This window comes from Hypanus sabinus, chromosome 14 (assembly GCF_030144855.1).
Source record: "Hypanus sabinus isolate sHypSab1 chromosome 14, sHypSab1.hap1, whole genome shotgun sequence".
Classification (NCBI taxonomy): Eukaryota; Metazoa; Chordata; class Chondrichthyes; order Myliobatiformes; family Dasyatidae; genus Hypanus; species Hypanus sabinus.
In genome coordinates this window covers 3813643-3834735 of record NC_082719.1, presented here as the reverse complement: position 1 = coordinate 3834735, position 21093 = coordinate 3813643, and positions in this window count along the sequence as shown.

Genomic DNA, 21093 nt, shown 5'->3' with positions numbered 1-21093 from the left:
TGACGTGGTAACGATTCACATATTTTACATAAAATCAGTAATGAATTCTTTAAACAAATAAAGAATGCTTACTCAAACAATATATTTGCAATATTATTCAAATATTGCCAAAATATCAAATACTCAACAACCCTCCCTGTTTATCTATAAACTCCAACTCAAAAGAGAATGCATCAACTATATACACAGTATACTATATAATTCAGCTACTATATAATGTACAGACATCCACAACATAGTAAAATTTTAAATTGTCCCATTTGGGCCTAAAGATTTAATCACTGTGAAGATTTTCGTATTCTTGTGGGATAAAGTATTTCCTGACGGGGGTGTGTTTCACTCTGTTTGTCAGCTGAGACTAGTGGTTCTGAAACAATCTCAGGTTCTGGGGCTTCTTCCGTGGTGGTTGTAGGAGTTGACTTGAGACTGCAGCAAGTGGTTCTGACAGCTCTGGACATCTTTCTTCTCCTTTTCATGGCTTTTCTCACCGGAGTTACTTCAATCATTTCTTCTTATTGTTCTTTCTCTTCCTTGCCTTCCCTTTTCTTCTCCTAGTTTGTTGTGAGTATCTTTGAAGTTGTAGATTTCTCACAAAATTAGATTTCATTTATCCTCTTCCATTTCCATAGCATTCATTCATCTTCCTCTTTCTTTCCCTTTTTCTGGGATGTGTATCTTGATCTTGGGGAGGTCCGTTTAATTCCTTGGAGTATTCTCCTATTAATCCTTTCATTGTTCCCTTTACAATCTCATCTCTCCTCTTGGTTTTCTCATTCACAATACCATCTGATGAATCCTCTGTTTTCATATCTCGATTGCCTCCGTTCTTTTTGGTCTTACATTCACCAAGCTGGGCTTTGGTCTTTGAATCTACTTTTTCTTGCAGCTTTTTGTCTCCCACTTGAAGTTCCTGCAATAACCTTAATGCTCACAGAGTAGATTCTGGTTCTTCATACTCACAAAAGCTGGATGTTTGCAACTTTCCTGAAGCTCCTTGAGCTCTCTTCCAGCTTTAAACATCGCCACAACTCACAAGAACACTGGTTTTGTCACTTTCACGACTCCTCGAGCAGCATGACCCTTCCTTGGTCCAATATGCTTTCCAACCAGAGACACAGAAGCTGTCACCAACATCTGTTTGCCCTCTGTTGGGCAATGGTTCATGGTGTACAGCATGAAGAGAGGTATGGCATCATCCAGTACCTTTCTAATTTCGCTTTCTGATAACTCTGTTATAGGTGGTGTGACATGTGGATGGATCTCCAATCAAGTTGCAGTTGTCATAGCTAATCTCACCCCACCCACAACGCTGTCCCTCCTGTTTTAACCACAAAGAAGCCCAATGTGGCTTGTTGGTTGTTGTATTTCACAGTTATGAATGTCACTCCCACAGGACTTCTTTTCTCCCATACAAGTTCAGGTGGATATTTGTAGACTTCAATTTAGTATTTTTGAAATGCTGTTCACTTTAATTTTGTGAAATGACTGAAACAACTGAACCAGTGTCCACTTCCATTTTAATTATTTTGCCTTTCATGTCTTGTGCAAGCCATATTGCTTGTCTATGGGTAGTTTTCATATTGTAAGTCTCAATGTTACTTGGTTCTGTGTCACTCTCATCATTATCAGATTTTTTCATCAGCAACATGCAGATTAGTGCTCTTTTTGAAACTGTAACTTGACTTTTTATCTTTTTTTCTTCCCTGTGCAGTCCATTTATTTTTATGTGCCCTACTTTGTTACATTTTCTACATGTTTCACATTTAAATCTGCATTTACCTGATGTACAATGATAAAACAATTTGTTTGGCCAGGAGACCTCTGTCTATATGCTGCAATTTTGTTGATGCCCACTTTCATTCCTGACTATAAATCATTTGCCTCTCTGGCTGCTGTGTCCATTGATACAGTGATTTTAACTGCTCTTTTAAACGTGAGTTGTGCTTCAGTTAGGAACCGTTTTTGAATGCTTTCTTGATCTCTCCTGTGTGTCATTAAGCCCATTGCCAAACTGACAATGCTCAGACAACTTCAATTCAGCCACTTAAGCTCATATGGACACACCTTCCTTTAGATTCCACTTATGAAACCTAAAGCGTTTTGTAATCATCGATGGTTTCGGTTCTAAATGTTCTTGCATTACTTTCATGATATCAGCAAAGTTCATTTCATCTGGTTTGGTTGGAGCAGTCAAATTTCAAAGCAAATTGAATGCCTTTAAACCCAATACACTCAGCAAAACTGGCATCTGCTTCTCATAGGCCATTTCAGTGAGCTCAGTTTCAAAATCCAGTAATTTGTTGTATAATCAAATGCATGAATCTCTCTGATATAGCCAGACATTTCTGCTGTTTTTAATGATTATTATCAGCTGGTACTCATGAACCCATGATTCTTTGGTTTTATGCCTTTTTTAAATTGAGCACAGGCTATGCAGCATTTCTTTAATTGACTGTGTCTCGCTGTACTTTTTTTAACTTGAACATCTTGCTGCACTTCAACTGGTAGGTGGTCCTCTCAGGTTCTTTTAAAACTGGCTCATCACCACTGATATATTTTGTAACTCCAAAACATTAAACTAATTAGAAGCAAAACAAGAGAGTCTGAAATGAGAATCTGACTGTTTATTACTTTAAGTGAGATGTACACATAATCACATGGTAGAATCACGATATATGAAATTCACTATTTTTACATATAACCAATAATTATTTAAACAAATAAAGAATGCTTACTCAAACAAAATACTTACAATATTACTCAAATATTACACAACAGAAGGTCTTTTCCCAAAACATCAAGAAGATTTGATTGATTCTTTACTGTCCTCCGAAACATTCTAGCAGACCATTTCATGACACCAAAATCACAACATTAATCGAGAAAAAAAAATATACAAGATACACCACCTGGCATCAACATTGTCACCAAATTCAGCTAGGGAAAGTCATTCTATCCCAGTCAACCTCACAAAGACCTCCTTGAGAACTCACAGAACTGATGGTAAAGCCCTGATGCAGGTGGAAGCTGTTACTGACAGCTAGGGTGAGTTTGAGTGAGTGAGTAATTGGAATAGATGACAGATTTTGCCAGCGTAATTATTTCAGATTCAGATTCATTTATTTATCACATGTACATCGAAACATACAGTGAAATGTGTCATTTGCCTTAACAGCTAGCACAATCTCAGGATGTGCTGGAGGGAGCCATACAATCTGGCACCAACACTGCCTGTCCAGCATTTATTCACAACACACAAGCCACAACAACAGCAACAAAACAATATTAAAACAAGCCCTATATTTCCCTCCCACCCACCCACCCATGCACAAACACATGCAGACAGACCTTTAACCCAGGGACAGGCCATTTCTGAGCCTTCCGCTTCCAGCAGACTTGTGGATACAGACTCTGGGATCTGGACATTGGACCTCAACTTCCAGACTTCCAATCCACCTTCAGGCTCTAATCTTCAGTATCAACCCAAGACTCGCTGATTACAATGAATGAGGACCTAGGATGAGGATGCCAAACTCCAGTCCTCGAACTCTGTACGCGCTATTGACTGGAATCCGAACACTAGGCAACTCCAGTCTCATGTATCTCAAGGCTCACTGGCCCTCATGCCTTCCGCTCACATAAAACAGTGTCACTGGATCCTCACATGACTCTTTGACCTGGGTAGGCCACAAGCTCTCATCCTCTCTAGTCTGTTGGCTGACACCTGACCACAGATGTCCTTTGTCATTTGAGCATATCACTCAAATGTGAAGCACGGAGCAGAGGCCTAGACTTGGCTTGACCTCTAATTCCCTCACATCTCTGTCCCTAAACACTAACTTGACTCCTAATGCCACTCTGTCCCCAAAACTATCCCAATGAACATAAATATTCAAGTAAGTCTGAGCCACAACTTCAATATGTTAGTTTTAAGATAAGAAACATCCAGTGAGAAAGGTAGTTGTAGCTTGGGAGGATGACGAAAGATAACTTTGCAGTAGAGATGGTAGTGTATCTCCCTCACCGGGCTCATAAACAAACTTGGCTCGCTAGCTGGCTCTGCTGACAGCCACGGGACTCAGCGGTGAGAAGGCACCTTTCATTAACAAATATATGTCAAGGGTCAGTATGATTTGGGGTTCAACCAAACAGAAATGTTGTGATGTTCTGATTAAAGAAACTTCAGTTGGAGCAAATGCTGTGCAAATGTTGCCCATACACAATTGTCAGTCAGCAAGAAATAACAGATCATACTCTGCACAAAATTATAAAGGAAGTATATTTATTAATTTCAGCTTTATCAAACAGTTAGTAGGAAAGAGAAAAGGGAAAAAAATAAAAGAACCCATTACAGTTAAATCTGTCGCATAAAGTTGGAGCTCACCCTGCAGTTTCTTACTCAGGTGCTGGACCCACGATTTTTCGTGAAAGCACACACCACATTTCGAACTTCACTCGAAACCCTTCTAAACCTGGCTGTCCCTCAGGAATATTGGCCCTTCCACTTGAAGCCATTCATCTGCACAAAACACTTTTTGCTCCTTCCAATGGCATTCTGTGGCATCTTCCCTTCTGTCCTCTCCACAGCTACCCCCAAAATGACATACAAGCTGCTACTGTCCGTCAACAAGCTCTCTCCAGCCCACTTTCTCTAGAATTTTCTCCTGATTGGCTGACACAACAATCCTAAGTGGAACAGCAGGGTTCTTATCTCTAGCCAAAACCAAAACATTCTACCATCAGGATGCACTGCTTTTGCAGAAAACTGCTGAAATGAAATGCCTACAGCATTGCAGTACAGATCTTAACCAGTACAATCTAAAGGGGTGGGATAAGTAAATATGGGGAATGTTCTTGAGGAGGAAGGGGACAGGGAGAGTTGGACATTGCATAGACTTTGTAAAAGAATCTTGAACAAAGGTAAGAAGGAATGAATCTGTAAGTCAATGATCAAATGTTGTTGGAATCAAATAGAATGAGGCCAGTAACAAGCCCTTCTTACATTGTCCTTAACATAGCAAAAGATTGCTGAGATATTTCACAAGAGCATTATCAAATAATTGGCACAATACAAATTGCTATGGAAAATTACCAAAAACACTCCTTTTTCAGAGGAAAGTGGAAAGTTCAAAGTAAAAAGTAAATTTTATATCAAAGTCTATGTCACCATATACAACCCTGAGATTCATTTTCTTGTAGGCAAACTCAAAAAAGCTATAGAGTAATAACTACAGTATATCAGAATTAATGAAAGACCACCTATCAAGGGCATTTAGCCAGGGTGTAGAAGACAACAAACTGTTCAAATACAGAAAGAAGAAGCAATAAAATAAATAAATAAGCAATAAATAACTGGAACATGAGATGAAGGATCCTTGGTGGTGAGTCAATTGGTTGTGGGAACATTTCAATGATGGGGCAAGTGAAGTTGAGTGAAACTATCCCATTTGGTTAAAATGATCATTCTAAAGATGTAAAGAGAAACATGGATAATTAGAGTGGAAATTACAGCATTTAGGATGATGGAAAAGTAGATGAGCTTAGGGCATGGATCAGCATATGGAATTGCGATATTGTAGCCATTATTGAAACTTGATTACAAGAGGGGCAGGACTAGCAGCTCAATGTTTCAAAGTTCTCACATGAGGAAATCTGCAGATGCTGGAAATTTAAACAACAACACACACAAAATGATGGTGGAACACAGCAGGCCAGGCAGCATCTATAGGGAGAAGCACTGACGATGTTTCGGGCCGAGACCCTTCATCCTGACAAAGGGTCTCGGCCCGAAACATTGACAGTGCTTCTCCCTATAGATGCTGCCTGGCCTACTGTGTTCCACCAGCATTTTGTGTGTGTTGTTGTTTCAAAGTTCTGTTGTTTTAGACATGATAGGATGGATTAAAGAGGGTGGCATTAATAGTCAGGGAGAATATCACAGTTTTGCTCAGTCAGAACAGACTGGATAGCTTGTCTAGTGAGGCTTTATGGGTAGAATTAAGCAATAAGGAAGATATGACCATATTAACATAGACTGCCCAACAGTCCATGGGATTTAGAGGAACACATTTGTAGAGAGATTGCAGACTGTTGCAAGAAACATGAGGTTGTGTTAGTAGGTGATTTTAACATTCCACATATTGACTGGGTTTCCCATACTGTAAAAGGGCTGGTTGGGAAAGAGTTTGTCAACTGTATTTGGGAAAGTTTCCTTAATCAATGCAATACTAGATCTCCTATTAGGGAATGAGACAGGGCAGTTCATACAAGATTATGTCGGAGAGCACTTTGCATCTAGTAATCATAATGCCATTAGTTTCAAGGTAATTATGGAAAAGGATAGATTTGATCCTCGGGATAAAAATCTAAATTGAAGAAGGGCCGATTTTGATGGTATCAAAAAGGATCCAGCAAGTGTGGATTGGGATCTGTTGCCTTCTGGTAAAGGTGTACTTAGTAAACGGGAGGGCCTTCAAAAATGAATATTTGAAAGTACAATGTTTGTATGTTCCAGTCAGAATAAAAGGCAAGGATAACAGGTTATTTGAACTTTGGTTTTTAAGAGATATTGAAGCCCTGGTTAAGAAAAAGAAGGAGATGCATAGCAGGCATAGACAAGTAAGAAACAAATGAGGTACTTGAGGAGTATAAGAAATGCAAGAGAACACTTCAGAAGGAAATCAGGAGGGCTAAAAGACGACACGTGGTTGCTCCAGCAGACAAGGGGAAGGAGAATCCTTAGGGGTTCGATAGACATATTAAAAGCAAAAAGATAGCAATGAACAAAGTTGATCATCTGAAAAATCTGTAATCTATGTATGGAGCCAAAAGAGATGGGGGGGGAGAGGAATCATAATTGGAACCATTGCAGCTGTATTTACATGGGAATGGACTCAGTGTCTAAAGATGTGAGGCAATGCAGCAGCAAGGTCATTGACCCTGTACAGATTACAGAGGAGGTGTTTCCTGTCTTAAGGCAAATTAGGGAGGAGAAATAACTAGGGCCTGACAAGATGTTACATTGGACCCTATAGGAGGCAAGTCCAGAAATTGTAGAGGCCCTAGCAGGGATATTTAAAACATCCTTAGCCAAGGGTGAGGTGCCCGAGGACTGGAAGATGGCTAATGTTGTTAATGAACAAATGCCCTAAGAATAAGCCAGGAGATTATAGGTTGGTAGACCTGACGTCAGTAGTGGGGAAAGTTATTGAAAGCTATTCTAAGAAACTGGATTCATAAGCATTTGACTAGACACGGACTGAACAGAGATAACCACTATGGCTTTGTGCATGGTAAGTTGTGTCTAACCAACCTTACAGAGATTGTCAAGGAAGTTACCGGGAGAGCTGATGAAGGATGAGCAGTGGATGTTTGATTAGATGTTGGACTGGCAAGAGAAGCCAGAGAGTGTTTGCAGATGGTTGCTCTCTAACTAGCCAGAGACTAGTAGTGTGCTGCAGGAATCGGTGTTGGATCCATTGTTGGTTGTCATCTATATAAACATTCTGGACGATTATATGAGAAACCACATTGGCAACTTTGTCAAGGACACCAATAATGAGGGTATAGTAGATAGTGAGGAAGACAATCAAAGCTTGCAAAAGGATCTGGACCAGCTGGAAAAAGTGGGCTGTGAAATGGCAGATGGAATTTAATGCAGACAAGTGTGAGGTGTTGCATTTGAAAAGACCAACCAGGGTAGGTCTTACACAGAACATAGAACAATGCAGCACAGTACAGACACTTCGGCCCACAATGTTGTGCTGACCCTTAAACCCTGCCTCCCATATAGCCCTCCACCTTAAATTCCTCCATATACCTGTCTAGTAGTCTCTTAAATTTCACTAGTGTATCTGCCTCCACCACTGACTCAGGCAGTGCATTCCATACACCAACCACTCTGAGTGAAAAACCTTCCTCTAATATCCCCCTTGAACTTCCCACCCCTTACCTCAAAGCCATGTCCTCTTTTATTGAGCAGTGGTGCCCTGGGGAAGAGGCGCTGGCTGTCCACTCTGTCTATTCCTCTTAATATCTTGTTACACTCCTATCATGTCTCCTCTCATCCTCCTTCTCTCCAGAGAGTAAAGCCCTAGCTCCCTTAATCTCTGATCATAATGCATAATCTCTAAACCAGGCAATATCCTGGTAAATCTCCTCTGTACCCTTTCCAACGCTTCCACATCCTTCCTATAGTGAGGCAACCAGAACTGGACACGGTACTCCAAGTGTGGCCTAGCCAGAGTTTTATAGAGCTGCATCATTACCTCACGACTCTTAAACTCTATCCCTCGACTTATGAAAGCTAACACTCCATAAGCTTTCTTAACTACCCTATCTAACTGTGAGGCAGCTTTCAGAGATCTGTGGACATGTACCCCCAGATCCCTCTGCTCCTCCACACTTCCAAGTGTCCTGCTATTTACGTTGCATTCTGCCTTGGAGGTTGTCCTACCAAAGTGTACCACCTCACACTTCTCCGGGTTGAACTCCATCTGCCACTTCTCAGCCCACTCCTGCATCCCATCAATGTCTCTCTGCAATCTTTGACAATCCTCTGCACTATCCACAATACCATCAACCTTTGTGTCGTCTGCAAACTTGCCAGTCAACCCTTCTACCCCCACATCCAGTTGTTAATAAAAATCACGAAAAGTAGAGGTTCCAGAACCGAACACGATGACTGATAGGGCACTGGGGAGAGCAGCAGGACAAAATAATCTGGGAATAGAGGTCCATATTTCATTGAAAGTGGTGCCACAGGTAGATAAGGTTGTAAAGAAAGGTTTTGGCACATTGATGTTCTTAAATCAGTATATTGAGTACAGGAGTTCAGATGTTATGTTCAACTTTGTAAGATATTGTTAAGGCCTAATTTGGAGTATTGTGTGCAGTTTTGGCCACCTGCCTCAGGAAAGGTGTCAATAAGATTAAAAGAACGCAGAGAAAAATTTACAAAGATGTTGTTGGGACTTCAGGACTTGAGTTATTTGTAAAGGTTGAATAGGTTAGGACTTTATTCCTTAGAAGATTGATGGGAAATTTGATGCAGGTATACAAAATTATGAGAGGTATAGATAGGGTAAATGCAAGCAGACTTTTTCCTCTGAAATTGGATGAGACTACAACTGGAGGTCATGGTTTAAGCATGAAAGGTGAAATGTTTAAGGGGAACATCAGGGGGAATTTCTTCACTCAGAGGGTGGTGAGAGTGTGGAATGACCTTCTAGTCGAAGCGGTAGTTGCAGGGTCGATTGCAACATTTAAAAGAAATTTGGATAGGTACATGGATGAGAGGGGTACGGAAGATTGTGGTCTGGGTGCAAGTCAATGGGAGTAGGCAGACTAATGTTTCAGCACAGACTAGGTGGGCTGAATGGCCTGTTTCTGTGTTGTAGTGTCCTCTGATTCTATGTTCCAATTTTTATTTAGTAATGGTAAAGTGTTTAAAAAGCTTAGTTAAAGATGTTTTTGTTTATAGCTTATTGTCTAAGAGAATACTTCAATGTTATCTTTTTGCCACCTGGATGACATCACTGCTGTTGAAGATCAAAGATTGGACTGAACCGGCAATGACTGATTTTGGAAAAAGTGAGTTACACACCAAAGATTTGTGTGATGTTCTGCCAGCATTTTGTGTTTTTTATTTCTTTCCAGCATCTGCAGATTCACTCGTGTTGCCTTTGAATTCATTACTGCGAAGCCTCTTCCAGTGATGCCTACACTGAAAAAGTTCAGATCTTCTCTCCGACGGGAGTTCAGCGAGAACCTCTCTCTCTGCTCCCAACCTACTATTTCTTTGGCCCTGAAACTTCTGGACCATAAGCTAACCCAGACCCGGTATTATAGTCACATATCCCTCCTTGGTGCGTGTCTCGGCAACCAACTGACTCCAACGGGCTTCAGGATTTGTTTCCAAGCCTCCCGATTTGGACCTTCGGAGGATCACAGGTACTCACAGGGAATTGACTCTGCCTCCCGCCGGGCTGTGAGAGCGACCACCTCTGCGATGAGGAGAAACCTGACTTCCCGCACCTCCGGGACACCTTCTTCGCCGTGTGTCGTGGACCCACCCGCTACTTCATACTTTGACGGATTCATGCATGCAATCGTCATTTTTTTTTACTTTGTTTCATTCGTCAAACCCTGCAAATTCGCCCACCTGCGGACCCCAGAGCCCTTCGGCTCCGACGCCAACACGTATCAATCTTGGATTGCGCCCCCCACTGCCAATCACGGCACCGGACAGACCCCAAACCCTGACTCCAGTACCACCAACGCGGGTTCCTACAGCCATGGACACCCCCTCAGAGACTCCGGCCTTGAACTTCCAGTCGGACCTCCTCGTGCTGCCATCTCTCCCCTCCCCCCCACCACCACAATGGATCCCAGCCTTGACCTCCGAGCTGGACCTCCTCACCTACCCTCTCCCCCCTCACCCCACCACTTCACTGGATCCCAGCCTTGACCCCCGGGCTGGACCTCCTCACCTGCCCTCTCCCCTCTCACCCCACCAGCACGTTGGATCCCAGCCTGGACCTCCGGGCTGGACCTCCTCACCTGCCCTCTCCCCCCTCACCCCACCACCTCACTGGATCCCAGCCTTGACCCCCGGGCTGGACCTCCTCACCTGCCCTCTCCCCCCTCACCCCACCACCTCACTGGATCCCAGCCTTGACCCCCGGGCTGGACCTCCTCACCTGCCCTCTCCCCTCTCCCCCCACCACCTCACTGGATCCCAGCCTTGACCCCCGGGCTGGACCTCCTCACCTGCCCTCTCCCCTCTCACCCCACCAGCACGTTGGATCCCAGCCTGGACCTCCGGGCTGGACCTCACCTGCCCTCTCCCCTCTCACCCCACCACCTCACTGGATCCCAGCCTTGACCTCTGGGCTGGACCTCCTCACCTGCCCTCTCCCCTCTCCCCCCACCACCTCACTGGATCCCAGCCTTGACCCCCGGGCTGGACCTCCTCACCTGCCCTCTCCCCTCTCACCCCACCACCTCACTGGATCCCAGCCTTGACCTCTGGGCTGGACCTCCTCACCTGCCCTCTCCCCTCTCCCCCCACCACCTCACTGGATCCCAGCCTTGACCCCCGGGCTGGACCTCCTCACCTGCCCTCTCCCCCCTCACCCCACCAGCATGCTGGATCCCAGCCTTGACCCCCGAGCTGGACCTCCTCACCTGCCCTCTCCCCCCTCACCCCACCACCTCACTGGATCCCAGCCTTGACCTCTGGGCTGGACCTCCTCACCTGCCCGCTCCCCTCTCACCCCACCAGCACGTTGGATCCCAGCCTGGAGCTCCGAGCTGGACCTCCACGCGCTGCCGTTTCCCCTTCCCCCACCACCATGCTGCCATCTGATCTTTCCGAGCCTGAGGTTCAATCACCGGTTCCCGGGCCCTTTGGGGGCTTCAGCTTCCTCTCACCCCCACCCCTTCCCTGCTGACTCCACCAGCCCCCCACCCCCCTCGGACCAGAGCTCTCAACCCTGCCAAGTCTTCACCATCCCCTCCGACCTTCCTCTCTCTGAGGCTGAGCGCTCTGTCCTTAGTAAGGGCCTCACCTTTGTCCCCCTTCGCCCTCACCTCAGTGAGTTCCGCGTGCGCCAGGACGTGGAGCTCTTCTTCCGCCGGCTCCGTCTTCGAGCCCACTTCTTCGGTACGGACTCTCCGACCCCCACCAATGACCCACTCTCCCGTCTCCAACCCTCCTCCTCCTCCTCCTCATGGACTCCCCGCCCAGGACTTCTACCCGCCCTGGATCTGTTTATCTCTAATTGCCATCGGGACATTAAACACCTCGACTTCAACACCCCTTGCTCCAATTCCAACCTTACCCCCTCTGAACACTCTGCTCTCCATTCCCTCCGCAACAATCCCAACCTTACCATCAAACCCGCTGATAAGGGGGGTGCTGTTGTCGTCTGGCACACCAACCTGTACATAGCAGAGGCAAGACAACAACTTGCTGACACCTCCTGTTATCTACCCCTGGACAATGACCCCCACTAGGGAGCACCAGTCCATTGTCTCCCAAACCAGTTCCAATCTCATCAGCTCAGGAGGTCTCCCATCCACGGCCACCAAACTTATAGTTCCCACACCCCACACTTCCCATTTCTACCTCCTACCCAAGATCCACAAACCTGCCTGTCCAGTCAGACCCATTGTCTCTGCTTGCTCCTGCCCCACTGAACTCATTTCTGCCTAACTCGATTCTGTTTTATCTCCCCTTGTTCAATCCCTTCCCACCTATGTCCGTGATACTTCCCATGCTTTACAGCTCTTCTAAGATTTCAAGTTCCCTGGCCCCCACCGCCTCATTTTCACCATGGACATCCAGTCCCTATATACCTCAATCCCCCACCAGGAAGGTCTCCAAGCTCTCCGTTTCTTCCTGGATTCCAGACCCAGCCAGTCACCCTCTACCACCACTCTTCTCTGCCTCGCGGAATTAGTCCTCACCCTTAACAATTTCTCCTTTGGCCCCTCCCACTTCCTCCAAACTAAAGGTGTAGTGTAGCCATGGGCACCCGCATGGGTCCTAGCTATGCCTGCCTTTTTGTCGGCCATGTGGAGCAATCTATGTTCCAAGCCTACACCGGTATCTGTCCTCCTCTTTTCTTGTGTTATACCGATGACTGCGTTGGCCCTGCTTCCTGCATGCATGTGGAGTTCATCGACTTCATTAACTTTGCCACCAACTTTCAACCCGCCCTCAAATTCACCTGGTCTATTTCTGACACCTCGCTCCCCTTTCTAGATTCTCTGTTTCTATCTCTGGAGACAGCCTCTCCACTGACATCTACTACAAACCTACCAACTCCCACAACTACCTAGACTATTCCTCCTCCCACCCTGTCTCCTGCAAAAATGCTATCCCCTTCTCTCAATTCCTCCGTCTCCGCCGCATCTGCTCTCTTGATGAGGCCTTGCATTCCAGGACAAAGGAGATGTCTTCCTTTTTTAAAGAAAGGGACTTCCCTTCGTCCACTATCAACTCTGCCCTCCATCGTGTCTCCCATATTTCACGCACCTCTGCTCTCCCCCCATCCCCCCGCCAGCCCACCAGGGATAGAGTCCCCTGGTCCTCACCCATCACCCTACTAGCCTACAGATCCAACGTATAATCCTCCGTAACTTCCGCCACCTCTCAGCTTTCCGCAGGGATCGCTTCCTAGGTGACACCCTTGTCCATTCATCCCCCTCATCCCTCCCCACCGAGCTCCCTCCGGGCACTCATCACTGCAAACGGAAGAAGTGCTACACCTGGCCCCACATTTCTTCCCTCACCACCATCCCAGACCCCCAACAGTCCTTTCAGGTGAGGCACCACTTCACCTGCGAGTCAACTGGGGTGATGTACTGTATCCGGTGCTGCCGATGTGGCCATTTATACATTGGAGAGACCCGCCGCAGACTGGGAGACCATTTCGCCGAACACTGGCGCTCAGTCCTCCAGCAGTGGCGGGATCTCCCTGTGGCCACACACTTCAATTCCACAGAACACTCCCACTCCAACATGGCCTCCTCTACCATCAAGTTGAGGCCACATGCAGGTCAATGGAGCAATACTTTATCTCCCACCTAGGTAGCCTCCTGCCTGCCGGCATGAACATCCAACTCACAGACCTCCGTTGATACCCCTGCCCCCCCTTGCCCCCATCCCTATCTATTATTTTAGTCTGGTTCTCTTTCTCTCTCTTTCTCCCCCCTCACTATAATCTCCCCCCAGCCCTACATTTCTTTCTCTTTTATTTCCCATAATTCTCCACCTTCCCCTGGCCCATTTCCCTTCAGCCCATCACTTCCCAGCTCTCTACTTTATCCCTCCCCCCACTTCTTATCCCCCCCCCACTTCTTATCCCCTCTCCACCATCCCATGTTACTTCACTCCTGATGAAGGGTTTCGGCCCGAAACGTTGTCACTACCTCCTCCCATAGATGCTGTCTGGCCTGCTGAGTTCTGCCAGCATTTTGTGTCTTTATACCAAAGATTTAGGTCTTTTTCTGAGGTCATTGTCGCATTATCTTTGGCTGTTATTCTCTATGGGCATCTTATTTGGAGGAAAACATCTCAACAATTCAAATGGATTCTTATGTGTAGGTCTAATCTGGCCATCTCCTTTCAGAGAAATCCATTAATCCGCTTGCAAAAACCCATTTCTGGTACAAATTACAAGGTAAAGTTTTTGTTTTGTCTTGGGTAATGCTACTTTGCTCATGGGCAAATGCCACCAACTTTCATTAAAGAGGTTCACTAAGAGACCAACCAACACTTCTGAATTCAAAAAGATACCAATGGCCAAGCTAGATTTGTAACAAACATATTAATGTATGTATGCTAGTTACTGGACCGTGAAAACCTGCCAGATGAGGTTTAGGAAGTTAATGACTCAATGTACAGGGATGGAAAAACATATTACTGTGGCTGCTAGCATATTTATCAACAACATATTTCACTGCTGATTGAAGCATTTGTTTTCATCAAAAGAAATTTCAGTTTTCAAACTTACATTCTTAATGCAATATGCAGCAAAACATTAAAATCCTTCTGGGATATGGATTTATTTAGCATGGTATTAGTTAATTTTTGAGACAGAAATTATTTCAGACCTTTCACTAACTTCCAGCTAAATCATAAATTGCTTCCTGCAGTTTCTCTGAGAGGACACAGTTTTTAATTTACGGAATGGCCAGATAATGTTTTTCACATTGATTTGAGCACAGGTCCTTTCCTGTATTGATTTTAACCTGTACAGCTAATGAATAGTTTAGAAAACAAAGATTACAGCACAGATTGGAAGAACAAATTAAACTACTCCACAAAACTAGTCAATATCACTCATTGTTCCTGATGCTATTTGGAAACTGTCATTTCTCCCTGTTCCCTTTGGCAGCACAAGAAATGTATTTCCAGAAGTAAGCATTACAACTCATTCCAACAATATCAACTAATATAGTGATGCTGGAAAATCAAAATCTTACCTGCCAGTTTACCACAGTCTGAATTTCAAATTTAAAAACTCACATTGCCTCCTTAATGTAAACCAAACTTTTCTCGTGTCTTTATGTTGAATTACTGGAATGCAGCACAAATACAAATCTTCCTGACTGGTTTCCAGGCACACACAGAATTAAAGCTTTAGTTGCCTACTTCATTTTCACGTTTAGACATTCCGACAACATTAATACAAGGTTAACCCTTTGTGGTTAATTACTTCCAGAAGTGACTGCAATTCGTTTTAATTGAAAAAGCAATTAAGTCAATAGAGGTGTTGAAACGAACCAAGTTAAGACCAGACAGTAGCCTCTGCTGAGATGTTGTCAAGGTCATAAATGCATTCACACATGGACTAATCAATTAGCTGAGGAGCTGCAAATGCAGCAGTCCTCAGCTCTAACTTTATGATAAGAGCATCAGCTAATGTTAATTGGCCAGACATATAATGAATAAAAACAGAATGAGACTCAATATGCTGTATTCCAACAATGTACTTCAATCACCCTTAAATTCAGAAGAACACTATTTACTAGTCCGTGTATGATCTTCTTTTCCCATTTGTGTGTTAGGTCTAAGATTCAGTAGCAGTTGGTGAATAACTTATTTCACATAAGACTCGTGAAACTGCTGCAGCGGAATGAGTTCTATGCATTAATCTGGTCCGATCCACACCCAAACCATTTCATTAGAGAAATGAAGCAAACTGCAGGCAATGCTCGTTTCATCCCAAAACAGCCACAAATCTGCAGTGCACTCAAGGCCAGATTTAGAAGGCCCCAGACTTTTTTCAAGGTCACTTGATTTCAACCAGGGTTACAGACAATAATATCAGAATGGTTTCTTGAATGATTATAGATCTGAAGGGGTGGTGGTCTTTCTGCCCCCTTTCTGGCATGTTTGTTCCAGGTAGTAGACATTAAATGTTACACATGGGAATGCTCAGGCTGGGGTACAGAGTTTGGCATGTGCTTTGTAGAGCTTAGTTGTCAAAACAGTCCCAGCGCTGGGAAGGACTTGAACTCATTGAAAAACGTATCATTTGAGATTTGGATAATGAACCCTGCGGTTTATGGCGGCTCTCTCTCATGGAGAGAGGAAGCAAAGGAAAGGAATTCTGTAAATCACAGAAATTACAATTGTAAACTCCATGAGAATGATGTAAACAACGCAACAATTCATTGAAATAGTGAAAAAAGTTCCCATGAGAAGTACTTGAAACTTCTATTTGAAATAGGAATGGGAGCTTTATTACTCCATAGAAGGATAGGAGGACTCGTCTTTGCCCTTGACCTGCAAGTGTTCAAACTTAAAACATAGTACTGTACAGTACAGGAAAGTGTCCTTTGGCTGACTTGTTCTGAAATCCAAGTCTCCACCTTGCCCCAGAATCCAGTTAGGAAGGGAAACATAGGGAGAAATTTTTGTTAGGATAGCTTTTAAAATGATAATTTTTCCTAGACCTTCTAAAGGACTTAAAAGTATGCTCTGTTGTCAATTGTACACAGACCCATGTGAACATTTACAATCTCTTTCCTCCACAATTAAGTCAGTAAATTACTAATGTCCTCTCTTTCCCTTCTTGAAGAAAGCTGATGAAAATCTCTGTACATCTGATTATTTGTTCTTAGTCAGAATCAGAATCAGGTTTATTATCATTGACATATGTAGTGAAATTTGTGCTTTACAGCAGTGTTACAGTGCAAAACATAAATTAATTACTGTAACTTACGATGAGAAATAAAAATAAATAGGCAATTACAGAACAAAATAGTGAGGTGACCTGCCAAAAGGTCTCGGCCCAAAATGTCAACTGTATTTTTTTCCCATAGATGCTGTCTGGTCGGCTGAGTTCCTCCAGCATTTTGTGTGTGTTGCTTTGGATTTCCAGCATCTGCAGATTGTCTCTTGTTTGTTTTAGTCTTCATGGGCATGGGTCATTCAGAAATCTGATGGTGGATGGGAAAAATCTGTTCCTAGAACATTGTGTGTATGCCCTCAGATAACTGTACCTCCTCTCTGATGGTAGTAATGAGAAACGGTATGTTCTGGAGAGTGAGGGTGGTGAATGATGGATGGGACTTTCTTAAGGTGTCGATTTTTGAAGATATGCTCGATGGTGAGGTGGTTAGTGTCCATGATGGAGCTGGCTGGGTTTACACGTCTCTGCAGTTTTCTTTTTATCCTGTGCACTGGTGCTTCTGAACCAGACAGTAATGCAATTTGTCAGAATGCTATCTATTGTACTTTGGTAGAAATTTGTTACAGTCTTTGTTGGCATAGCAAATCTCCTGAAATTCCTAATGAAAAATAGCTGCATGCATGCCTTCTTCATAATTGACCCAGGATAGATCTTCAGAGGTATTCTGTCAACTTCCCCTTTTTGAAGTCTACAGTCAATTCCTTGCTGTAACAGACATTGAGTGCAACGTTGTTGTTGTACTACCACTCAACCAGCTCACTCCTCCACACCTCCTCATCACCAGCTCAGATAATGCCAACAGCTGTGCAATCAGTGAATTTATCGATGATGTTTGAGCTGTGTTTAGCAAAGAGAGTAGAGCAACAGGCATGCATCCTGAGGAGCGCCTGTGTTGACCGTCAGCAAGGAGATGTTATTTCCAATCCACAGACTGTAGTCGTCTAATGAAGAATTCAAGGATCCAGAGGCCCAGACTTTGAAGCTTCTTGATTAAAACTGAAAGGACGATGGTGTTGAACACTGAGTTGCAATAAAGAGCAATGTGAAATAGGTGTTGCAGTTGTCAGCTGGTCCAAGGTCGAGTGGAAAGTCCGTGAGATTGCACCTGCCATAGGCCTATTGTGGTGGCAGGCAAATTGCAGTGGTTCCAGGTCTTTTCTTAGGTCATTCCATCTTAGTTTTTTTTAAAACACTGCTTTAAAGTTCACCAATTTATTTCTCTAGTGACATTAAGCACCAATTTCAATCCAAATGTCCAGTGAAAACATCATTGACCTTAAGGCCAAACATCATTGACTTTAGCAGAGTGTAAAATGGGTGATTAGATTAAAATTAGTACTCCAGCTTGCTTGTCATAGAGTTAAGTATTGGAGCACTACACGGACCATAGCCTTCCATTTCCTTCTGTTCCATGTACTTATGCCAATTTCTCTCTGGCAGTTCATTTCACACTCACACCACCCTCTGAGTGAAGAAGTTCCCCCTCAAGCACTCCTTAAATATTTCACTTTTAACCCTTAACCTATGACTTCTGGTTAGCATTAACCCTACCTATGCTCCTCATAATTTTGGAGACCTCTATCAAATCTCCCCTCATTCTACTATGCTCCAGGGTGTAAGTCCTAACCTAGTCAACTTTTCCTTATAATTCAAGTCCTCAAATCCCAACAAATTATTTGTAAATTTTCTCTGTACTCTTTCAATCTCATTGATATCTTTCCTGTATGCAGGTGACCAAAACTGCACATGATACTCTAATTTTAGTCTAACCAATGTCTCAGACAACTTCAACATAACATCCCAACTCTCAAATTCAATACTTTGACCTATGAAGGCCAACGTGCCAGAAACTCTCTGTATGACTTTATTTACTTGTGACATGTCTTTCAAGGAATTATGGACCTTTACTCCCAGATCTCTCTGCTCTACCACACTCCACAGTGCTGTCACTTTCTACAACCCAAAAGTGTAGCCATGGGAACTTGTATGAACCCCAGCTACACTTGTCTTTTCTGTGAACCCACTGTCCAACTCTCCCTCAGTGACTGCATCACTGTTGCTTCCTGCTCCCATGCAGAACACAACAATTTTATTACTTTGCTACTAACTCCCACTTTGCTGGCAGGTTCACTGGTACCATTTCCAAACTTCATCTCCCTTTTCTGCACTTTGCTCCATCTGAGGAGATGAGCTATCCATTGACATTTACTTTAAACCCATTGACTCTCACAGCTACTGAGACTATAACTTGTCCCACTTTGTCTCTGGTAAGCATGCCATCTCTTTCTCCCATTTTCTCTTTTTCAACCACAATTTCAGGAAATGTGGTTCAACTTGGACTGTGGTTGATGGAGCCCTCTATTTCCTGGACTTCTCTTTTACTGCACCTTCACCTAGAAACAATAGACAGGTTTTACCTTGTCCTCACCTTTCTCCATATTAAAGTTCAAATTATTTTTTTATTATCAAAGTACACATATGACCCATATACACAACTTACATACTCACTTTCGAGGACTCTTCATTTCATGTTCTCAATATTAATTATCTATTTACTCATTGATTTTCTTTTATAGTTGCACTGTCATTATTAAAGACCCCCAGCACCCAGGGCACACCCTTTTCTCATTGTTACCATCAGGTAGGAGGTACAGAAGCCTGAAAGCGCACACTCAGAGATTCAGGAACAGCTTCTTCCACCCTGCCATCTGTTTGCTAGATGGATATTGAACATATGAACACTACCTCAGTTTTTAATATATGTCATTACTGTTTTTGCACGATTTTTAATCTGTTCAATATATGCATACTGTAATTGATTATGTATTTATTTATTTATTTTCTTGTTTCCTCGGATTGTTGCCATTTGCACACTGGTTGTTTGTCCGTTCTGGTGGGTGCAACCAAAATAATCAAACACCACACCTACCCCTAGATATTCTCTCTTCTCCCCTCTCCTGCCAGGTAGTTGATACAAGGGTTTGAGAATATGTATCACCAGGCTCAAAGATAGCTTCTATGTAGTTGTCACCATCCTCTTAAATGGGCCTTTCATACACTATTAACTCTATCTCATTGTGGTCCTTGCACTTGATTTGTCTATCAGACTACATCTCCACTGTAATTGCAACTCTGCATTCTGCATCTATCTTTGTATTTGCGTACTGTATGTATGCATGGCATGATTTGACCAGATAGCACACAAACAAAAGCTTTTCACTTTAGCTCTGTACAAATACTGTAAAAGTAATGAACTAAAATAAATCCATGTTCCCCTCTCACTCCATCCAATCCAGTTCATTTCCCATTCTTTGTTCCTTTTCCCATACCCTCCTACAACCCATATGTCAACTCACCCTCCTGGTCCCATCCACCTACTACCCACATAATTCACCCACCAGATCCCTTCCCCTACTCAGTCCATTGATCACCTTCTAGCCCCTTTCTCACCACTTCCCCATCCCTCTCCATTGCGCTGGCCATCTTCCCTCTCCACTCCCAGTCATGCAGGGCCTTGATTTAAAACATAAACGATTCCTCTTCCATCCTTCCCCACCCCACCCTCAACAGATGCTTCTCAACCTGCCCTGCTTACTTGCGCGAGATTCCACTTTGTAACGCCTCTAGCTACCATGATCCCTCTCGTCCCATAAAACCTAAAATGGAAGTGCAAACTTGCAGAGGAACTGTCCGGTAACTTGTATTTCTGGAACAGCTGGTCTGCACATTCACAAACTGAGCAGCTTATGCACCTGGGCAAGTTTGCACTGCAGCAGATGCTGTATCAGCAGGAGCCACAGCAGTAGTGCTTCACATTTTCCATTAGTTTAAGTTTGACTTCCCATCAAGAGACTTATCTGCTTCAGATGCCAGGCATAAATAGTTCAGTTAAAATATCAGGACAGAAGATTACATCATGGTTTTTCTTTGTTTGTACAGCAGGAGCCAAGACATTACTGTGCACTTAAAGGATATGTTCAACCCAAGCCCATGTGCATGACAGAACAGGTTTTGAACCTGGGCCCTTATTCCAGTGGTTCCACAATGTCAGAGCAAGACAAGAAACCCAGAAATGTTGCAGCATTGACTCAATCACAAAGAAGGCAAGTCAGTGGCTCTACTTCATTTGCAGTTTGAGGAGATTTGGTATGTTAACAAAGGGTCTTGCAAATGTCTATAGGTTCATGGTGGAAAGCATTCTGACAGGTTGCATCACAACCTGGTACGTGAGTCCCAATGTGCAGGGTCGAAACAGGCCTCAGAGGGTTGTAGAATCTGCCAGCTCTACAATGAGGACATCTTCAATAAGTGGTACCTCACGAAATCAGTATCCATCACTGAGGACACTCATCAACCAGGTCATCCCTTCTTCTCATTATGACCA